Source organism: Rutidosis leptorrhynchoides, chromosome 3 (assembly GCF_046630445.1).
Source record: "Rutidosis leptorrhynchoides isolate AG116_Rl617_1_P2 chromosome 3, CSIRO_AGI_Rlap_v1, whole genome shotgun sequence".
NCBI classification, from domain to species: domain Eukaryota; kingdom Viridiplantae; phylum Streptophyta; class Magnoliopsida; order Asterales; family Asteraceae; genus Rutidosis; species Rutidosis leptorrhynchoides.
The window spans coordinates 555,739,410-555,749,993 of NC_092335.1; positions in this window are offsets into that span (position 1 = coordinate 555,739,410).

Genomic DNA, 10,584 nt, shown 5'->3' on the forward strand with positions numbered 1-10,584 from the left:
AGTTTCATAAAAATCAAGAATACTTCCAAGTTTGCAAGTCTACTTCCAAGCTTTCTAATCCATTCCAAGTAATCATCTAAGATCAAGGAACCTTTGTTATTTACAGTAGGTTATCTTTCTAATTCAAGGTAATATTCATATTCAAACTTTGATTCAATTTCTACAACTATAACAATCTTATTTCGAGTGAAAATCTTACTTGAACTGTTTTCGTGTCATGATTCTGTTTCAAGAACTTTCAAGCCATCCAAGGATCCTTTGAAGCTAGATCCATTTTTCTCATTTCTGGTAGTTTTATCCAGAAAACTTGAGGTAGTAATGATGTTCATAACATCATTCGATTCATACATATAAAGCTATCTTATTCGAAGGTTTAAACTTGTAATCACTAGAACATAGTTTAGTTAATTCTTAACTTGTTCGCAAACAAAAGTTAATCCTTCTAACTTGACTTTTAAAATCAACTAAACACATGTTCTATATCTATATGATATGCTAACTTAATGATTTAAAACCTGGAAACACGATGAACACCATAAAATCGAATATACGCCGTCGTAGTGAAACCGAGGGCTGTTTTGGTTTGGATAATTAAAAACTATGATAAACTTTGATTTAAAAGTTGTTCTTCTCGGAAAATGATTTTTCATATGAACATGAAACTATATCCAAAAATCAAGGTTAAACTCAAAGTGAAAGTATGATAATAATAATATTGATAATATGAAAATAATAATATTAATTTCAAAATAATAATATTGATAGTAATAATAATAATTTTGATAAATATGATAATCTTTCTAATAATGATAATAATAATAGTAATGATGATACTTTTAATATAAATGATAGTTTTTAATAAAAATGATACTAATAATAATATTAATGATATTTTTTAATAATAATTTTAATAATACTAATAATAATAATAATAATAATAATAATAATAATAATAATAATAATAATAATAATAATAATAATAATAATAATAATAATAATAATAATAATAATAATAATAATTAGATAAATAACTACCTTAAGGAAGTAGCCCTAAAAATAATGCCCAAGTTCGGGTCTGAACCCGCGACGTCCCGCTAACCCGATAATATCCTTAATCATTGCTCTACTTCTTATTTTCTGTTTCAACTAGCTCCTAAAATTCTTTTAACCCATAATTTCTGATTTCCTTTTTCTTTTCTAAACCCAATTAGTAATTCTCCAAATCTAACTTTGGTTCATCAATATTATTGTTCATTTTCATTATCATTAACGGATCATCATGATCGTTTTCATCATCGCATAACTAACATCATAACCTTTATCATCACATCTCAACGTCGATCATCATTACCGTAACATCTTGTATCTCATCATCATCATACTTATATTATTATCAATCTTGCCATCATCTCATTCACCATCATCATACATGTTTCATCATACATCATCCTCTTAGTTATATCACGTTAATCATCATCTCATCATTTCTTATCATCATTATCATTCTCTAATACTAATTCACGTATCAACATCATCTTAATCGACAACATCTTTCTTTGTCATCGTTTTCAACCCAACAGAAACTAGAAAATGGATTTTGGCCCAATCATTAATTGGTTTTGGGCTTGGCTCGTCAATACCTCAATCCCATTTGAATTCCATTTAAATAAACGGCCCAACTAGTAAAGGCACGGTATAAAAGCCCAATAGTTTAAGTCATATATACATCCAGTTGTTTAAAAAAAATAAAAGAACCGAAGGTGGGTCGATTAGCAGTAGGTTGGTATCAAGTTTCTTCTTCTTTTTTTAATCACAAGTTGTTGTGTGTGTGTGATAAACTTGTCCCACCACAAAATAAAAGTATCATTTATAATTGATCAAATGGCTTGCTGATTTTGAGTTGTCGGTCAAAAGAAAAAGAAAAGGAGTGTGTATATTATTCAATCGTGATCACCCAAAGTGTCCCACCATTACCATGCGTGGTTATAAAGTGAAATATCAACATTTTTGGGTGACGGTTTAGGTTCAACAGGGAACAGTAGCGAAGGATTATAGCGAGGTTTAATATTATCATCTTAAGGTGGTAGCAGGTGAATGGTTTTTGGTCGTCTTTGCTTCTAATATACGGCTAAAATAGAAGCACGATCCAAGTAATAGCATCAGCCGATGACCCAAAAATAATAATAATAATAGTGGTGTGAGAGATTCACGATGGAGTAGAAAAGTGATCGAATTTGATAGTTGGGTGAGGTTCTCGGTTATAATTATGAATGGAAGAAAGGGATGGTGAGAGAGAAAGAAGATAGTTGCGGTTGTGGTGATAGTTGGAGGTGTTAAGACTAAACGCGTAAAGGTTTAAGGTGGTGATTATCGGCTGTTACAGCAGTCACGGTAGTGGTGTTTGTTGTGAAGAAGAAGGGTAATGGTGGTTGACGGTTTGTAGGATGGTGAGGTGATGGTGGCCGCCGGTGGAAGGCGATGGTAGTGATATGGTGCTCGGTGGTGATGGCTCGTTGGTGGTGGTGGTCTTTAAACAAAACAAGAAAGGAAATATATCGGGTGTTCTTGAGTAGTAGAAAAACTTCTTTCAATGGTTTTAATGGTGGTTATATTCGATGGTATTGGTCGAGGTGATGATAGTCGAGTAGATGGTAGAACTAAAAGTAAACAATACTAATAACAGTGACCTCGTATAGGTGTTTTGTTCGGTTTGAGCAGTAGAAATAAGGAGATAACATTGGTAGCATTAAAGCATCCATGGTTGCAGTGATAGTTTGGTGGTGGCGGGTTTAGGTTGTGGTTGGTGTTTGAGATGGTGGTGGGCTAAGGTGGACGAGCATAGAACCTAAACAAACAATAATAGAGTTTAAAAGTGATCAATTGATGATGATGTCTTGTTTGGAGAAAAAAAATATAGATGTAGCAAGAGAAAGAGTGTAATAGAGATAAAGAAGAAAAAGGATTTTTGTTGGCATGATCATATGTGCCTGAATATATAATAAGGGTTTATAAGGAACAAACACATTAATATCTGTGTTATCCTAATCCATCAATTGGATACAGAAATGTATATAATATAATAATAACAATAATTTAACAATAAACGTGTTTTAAAAGGAATCCAGTTGTCTTGTTTGTACATTTCTTACCGACAGTTTCAGTTTTATTAGAGATAGTCTTTCGTGTCCCGTTGTTAATTAGTGGCGGATAAAAGTTCTCAGAAAAATTCTAAAATTTTATATTAATCATCTTTATTTATTTCAGTCATTATGGTATAAAATTCGATCATTAATTTATTAAATACAAATTACATCAACTATCCCTCTCGATTCTGGGTAAAATATAAAAAGTGCTAAAATTTAATAACTAGGTCCTAAATACATTTTTAGTAAGCCTAAAATTTATAGAACTCATTTTTGGATCACCGTTTATTTTAAAATCACATAAGTTCGAATTAAACTTCTCTAAATAATAATCGAAATGTCCAACGAGTATTACAATCATTAAATAATTATATTTAATATACTCTATACATATATTTATATTTATTTTAATATGTATACACATTTATTTACAAATAATATTTCGTGAATCATCGAAAATGGACGAAGGTCAATTGAATATATGAAATAGTTCAAAATGTTTGAGACTCAACCTAACAGACTTTGCTTATTGTGTCAAAAATATTAAATCGTATCGAGAATTCGCTTTAAAATTAGTCAAAATTTGTCGGGTCGTGACAGTATAGGTTCGTGAATCGATCCGTGGCCAAGTCTTATTTCCGAGGAAGGAAATATCTGTGAAAGTGAGTTATAGTCCCACTTTTAAAATCTAATATTTTTGGGATGAGAATACATGCAGGTTTTATAAATGATTTACAAAATAGACACAAGTACGTGAAACTACATTCTATGGTTGAATTATCGAAATCGAATATGCCCCTTTTTATTAAGTTTGGTAATCTAAGAATTAGGGAACAGACACCCTAATTGACGCGAATCCTAAAGATAGATCTATTGGGCCCAACAAACCCCATCCAAAGTACTGGATGCTTTAGTACTTCGAAATTTATATCATATCCGAAGGGTGTCCCGGAATGATGGGGATATTCTTATATATGCATCTTGTTAATGTCGGTTACCAGGTGTTCACCATATGAATAATTTTTATCTCTATGTATGGGATGTGTATTGAAATATGAAATCTTGTGGTCTATTGTTACGATTTGATATATATAGGTTAAACCTATAACTCACCAACATTTTTGTTGACGTTTAAAGCATGTTTATTCTCAGATGAATACTAAGAGCTTCCGCTATTGTATACTAAAATAAGGACAAGATTTGGAGTCCATGTTTGTATGATATTGTGTAAAAACTGCATTCAAGAAACATATGTCGATGTAATATATTTCTATTGTAAACCATTATGTAATGGTCGTGTGTAAACAGTATATTTTAGATTATCATTATTTGATAATCTACGTAATGTTTTTAAAACCTTTATTGATAAAATAAAGGTTAAGGTTGTTTTAAAAATGAATGCAGTCTTTGAAAAACGTCTCATATAGAGGTCAAAACCTCGCAACGAAATCAATTAATATGGAACGTTTATAATCAATATGAACGGGACATTTCAGTTGGTATCCGAGCGTTGGACTTAGAGAACCAGAAAATTTGCATTAGTGTGTCTTATCGAGTTTGTTAGGATGCATTAGTGAGTCTGGACTTCGACCGTGTTTTCTTTAAAAATGTTTGCTTAACATTTTTGTTGGAAACTATATATTATTAACATGTAAATATTATGTGATATATTAATCTCTTAACATGTTTGACATTGTGTGATAGATGTCTACCTCTAGCACAAATCCCATTGACTCACCTAATAATAACGAAGAGTCGAATATATATTGGCAAGATTCACAAGTTCCCGAAGAACCGGAAGAAGAGGAAACGAACCCGGAAGAAGAGGAACCGGAAGAAGAGGAACCAGAAGAAGAGGAACCGAAAGAAGAAGAGGTTCCGGAGGGGGAAATACTAGGAACCACAGAAAACCGGTCAAATAAAAGAAAATCCTCAACCAATGGACCAAAGTTAATAATGGTCAATGGTGTTTCCGCTAAGGAAGCAAAATATTGGGAAAATTACCAATTTTTCGATGAATCGGATCCTGATGAGGATTCCGATGATGTTATAGAAATTACCCCGACCCAATTTAATGAGGCAAAAGAAAATAATAAGGGAAAAGGCATCAAAATAGAGAAATCTGATTCCAACCCCGATGAACTTTATATGTACCGTCAACACCCGTATTTTCAATATCGTGACAATAACCCTGGAACCTCTAAACCACCAGGTTTTTCTAAACCAATGTGGAAAACGACGACTCATATTAGAGGAACATCATATATCCCTAGAAGATTAGGAAAAAGAACCAAGTCCGAAGAAGAAGAAACCATGATTCAGATTAGAAGGGTGTGAGCATGTTGTGTAATAAATGTATTGTAGTGTGCTTGTACTTTTATGTTCTATGTAAAAATTGCTTGTATTGTTTGTTTTTACGAATCTAATCCTTGTCTATTTTATAGTATAAAAACAAAATGGACGTTAAGGGTAGACAACCGAATATTTTAGAAGACCTACCAGAGGATATGATTGAGGAAATCATGTCTAGAGTCGGTCAGAATTCATCAGCACACTTTGTTATGGCGAAATTAACTTGTCAAACATTTGAAAGACTTTCCAGAAATGCCTTAGTTTATAAAAGGCTTTCCTTTGATAGGTGGCGTATATCACATAGGGGAGACTTTAAGTTACGCCGTGTTTTCTTTAAAGCGTTAAATGCGGGGAACCCAAATGCAATTTTACGCTACGGGTTAAGAACCTATTTTGACTCAACATATCCCAACATAGGATTTCATGAATTAGAAAGAGCTTCTAACATACAACATAAAGAAGCATGTTATGCTTACGGGTTAGTGATGTTCGCTTCTTACCAAAGTGAGAAAAAGAACATCGGATTGCAGCTTTTAAATAAAACTTTTCCACAAGTGACGGATTCAGTAGTTGGGGTGAGAAACAAGGTTTTTAGATTATTACGGGGCTATTCGACATTACGAAACCCTCGTCCTTTTGACGACATTACAACATGCTGCCTAGCTAATGGTCATAACGGTTATTTTTCACAAGACCAAGGATGGGAAGTCGTCTTAGTAAAACCAGAATGCATGACTTGTTTCTGGACTTATGAATTACGTGTCTTTATTTCCTTTGCCGAACAACTTGCGTATTACTCCCTCCGTCCCTATATTATTGTCCAGTATTCCATTTTGGGATGTCCCAAATTAATTGTCCACTTCCATAAATAGAAAGGAAAGAAGATATTTCATTGGTGGATCTGGAAAGAGAATATATTTCATTGGTGGAGAAATAAAGTTAGTGGGATTTCCTAAAATTGTGTGTTTTTTGTCTGGTGACAATAAATATGAGACGGAGGGAGTAACTAGATTTATCTTCAAAATTGTCCTGTATCATAGTGTACTATATTTCATGTTATATGTAATATAGCGAAGTTGTAAGTTTAAAGAATATTTGTATGTGATATATTATTATAATCAGTTTTTCATATGGAATTGTAGTAGTTGAATTGTATATTAGCTACTAAGTATGAACTTAACGGGTAGGTAGTACCCGAATTTAAACTTATAAAACGCTAATATGAAGAAAAAGCTTTTATAAATGAGTTCATATTATGCTACGAGATACTATTGACTACTCTTAATATTCTGTATGATTAAATTGTTTCATTTGACTATTTTGAAGGAAATGGCACCGACTACTCGACACACCTTGAATATGAGCGAAGAGGAATTTCGTGCCTTTCTTGCTTCAAACATAGCCGCAGTACAGGCCGCGCTACATACCAACAATAACTCTGAATCTAGCAATACAGCTAACGGCGCAAGAAATCGTGTAGGATGCTCCTATAAGGAATTCACTGCCTGCAAACCTTTAGAATTTGATGGGACTGAAGGACCAATCGGATTGAAACGGTGGACCGAGAAAGTTGAATCGGTGTTTGCCATAAGTAAGTGTGCTGAAGGAGACAAAGTGAAGTACGCTACGCATACCTTCACAGGTATTGCGTTAACATGGTGGAATACCTATCTAGAGCAAGTGGGACAAGATGCTGCTTACGCGCTACCGTGGTCAGCATTCAAGCACTTGATGAACGAGAAGTATCGTCCCAGAACCGAGGTCAATAAGCTCAAGTCAGAACTTAAAGGGTTACGAACACAGGGATTCGATATTACTTCGTACGAAAGATGATTCATAGAATCGTGCCTATTGTGTTCGAGAGCATTCGAAGATGAGGAAGAGAAGATCGACGCGTTTGTGAAAGGGTTACCGGAGAGAATTCAAGAAGATATAAGTTCACACGAGCCTGCCTCCATACAAAAGGCATGTAGAATGCCTCACAAACTAGTGAACCAGATTGAGGGAAGAATTAAAGAACAGGCGGCCGAAGAGGCCAACGTGAAGTTAGTCAAAAGAAAGTGGGAGGAAAACGGTGATAAGAGTCACCAAAACAACAACAACTATCTCAACAATCGCAACATTAATCGGAACTACAGCAAATGGTACAACAACAACAACAACAACTACAACAATCATCCCAACAACAATAACAACCGCAACAACAACAATAATCAGAAGAAGCTATGCCAAAGGTGTGAAAAGTATCACTCAGGGTTCTGCACCAAATTTTGCAATAAGTGTAAAAGAAATGGTCATAGCGCGATGAAGTGTGAGGTCTACAGACCAGGGATTAACAAAACGAAAGGAACAAATGGTGTCGGAACGAGTAATGGCAGAGCAAGTAGTGTCGGAGCAAGTTATGCCAATGTAGTTTGTTATAAATGTGGAAAACCGGGCCACATTATTAGAAATTGCCCGAACCAGGAGAACACGAATGGACAAGGCCGCGGAAGAGTTTTCAATATTAATGCGGCAGAGGCACATGAAGACCCGGAGCTTGTTACGGGTACGTTTCTTATTAACAATAAATCTGCTTACGTTTTATTTGATTCGGGTGCGGATAGAAGCTATATGAGTAGAGATTTTTGTGCTAAATTAAGTTGTCCATTGACGCCGTTGGATAGTAAATTTTTACTCGAATTAGCAAACGGTAAATTAATTTCAGCAGATTATATATGCCGGAATCGAGAAATTAAACTGGGTAGCGAAATATTTAAGATTGATTTGATACAAGTAGAGTTAGGGAGTTTTAATGTAATAGTTGGCATGGACTGGCTGAAGGAGATGAAAGCAGAGATCGTATGTTAAAAAAATGCAATTCGCATTGTACGAGAAGAAGGAGAACCCTTAATGGTGTATGGAGAAAAGGGCAACACGAAGCTACATCTTATTAGTAATTTGAAGGCACAAAAACTAATAAGAAAAGGTTGCTATGCTGTTCTAGCACACGTCGAGAAAGTACAAACTGAAGAAAAGAGCATCAATGATGTTCCCGTCACAAAAGAATTTCCCGATGTATTTCCGAAAGAATTACCGGGACTACCTCCACATCGATCTGTTGAATTTCAAATAGATCTTGTACCAGGAGCTGCACCAATAGCTCGTGCTCCTTACAGACTCGCACCCAGCGAGATGAAAGAACTGCAAAGCCAACTGCAAGAACTATTAGAACGTGGTTTCATTCGACCAAGCACATCACCATGGGGAGCTCCTGTTTTGTTTGTCAAGAAGAAGGATGGTACATTTAGGTTGTGTATTGACTACAGAGAGTTGAATAAACTTACCATCAAAAACCGTTATCCACTGCCGAGAATTGATGACTTATTTGATCAACTACAAGGCTCGTCGGTTTATTCAAAAATCGATTTACGTTCTGGATATCATCAAATGCGAGTAAAGGAGGATGATATTCCAAAAACTGCTTTTAGGACGCGTTATGATCATTACAAGTTTATGGTTATGCCGTTTGGATTGGCTAACGCACCAGCTGTGTTCATGGACCTTATGAACCGAGTGTGTGGGCCATATCTTGACAAGTTTGTCATTGTTTTCATCGATGACATACTTATTTACTCAAAGAATGATCAAGAGCACGAAGAACATTTGAGAAAAGTGCTAGAAGTATTGAGGAAAGAAAAAATGTATGCTAAGTTTTCAAAGTGTGTATTTTGGTTGGAAGAAGTTCAATTCCTCGGTCACATAGTGAACAAAGAAGGTATCCAGGTAGACCCGGCAAAGATCGAAACCGTTGAAAAGTGGGAAACCCCAAAAACTCCGAAGCATATACGTCAATTTTTAGGATTGGCTGGTTACTACAGAAGATTCATCCAAGATTTCTCCAAAATAGCAATACCCTTGACAGCATTAACGCATAAAGGGAAGAAATTTGAATGGAAGGATGAACAAGAGAAGTCGTTTCAGTTATTGAAGAAAAAGCTAACTACGGCACCTATATTGTCATTGCCTGAAGGGAATGAGGATTTTGTGATTTATTGTGATGCATCAAAGCAAGGTCTCGGTTGTGTATTAATGCAACGAACGAAGGTGATTGCTTATGCGTCTAGACAATTGAAGATTCACGAGCAAAATTATACAACTCACAATTTGGAATTGGGTGCTGTTGTTTTTGCATTAAAGAATTGGAGGCATTATTTATATGGTGTCAAAAGTATTATATATACCGACCACAAAAGTCTCCAACATATATTTAATCAGAAGCAACTGAATATGAGACAACGCATGTGGATTGAACTGTTGAATGATTATGATTTTGAGATTCAATACCACCCGGGGAAGGCGAATGTGGTAGCCGACGCTTTGAGTAGAAAGGACAGAGAACCTATACGGGTAAAAGCTATGAATATAATTATTCGTACTAACCTTACTACTCAAATAAAGGAGGCGCAACAGGGGGTTGTAAAAGAAGGAAAGTTGAAGAATGAGATACCCAAAGGATCAGAGAAACATATTAATATTCGGGAAGACGGAACCCAATATAGGGCTGATAGAATTTGGGTACCAAGGTTTGGAGATGTGAGAGAAATGGTACTTAAAGAAGCACATAAAACCAGATATTCAATACATCCCGAAGCGGGGAAGATGTATAAAGATCTCAAGAAACATTTTTGGTGGCCAGGTATGAAATCCGATATTGCTAAATATGTAGGAGAATGTTTGACGTGTTCTAAGGTCAAAGCTGAACATTAGAAACCATCAGGTCTACTACAACAACCTGAAATCCCGGAATGGAAATGGGAAAACATTACCATGGATTTCATTACTAAATTGCCAAGGACTGCAAGTGGTTATGATACTATTTGGGTAATAGTTGATCGTCTCACCAAGTCAGCACACTTCCTGCCAATGAGAGAAGATGACAAAATGGAGAAGTTGGCGCGATTGTATTTGAAGGAGGTTATCTCCAGACATGGAATACCCGTCTCTATTATCTCTGATAGGGATGGTAGATTTGTTTCAAGGTTCTGGCAGACATTGTAACAAGCATTGGGGACTCGTCTAGATATGAGTACTGCCTATCATCCACAAA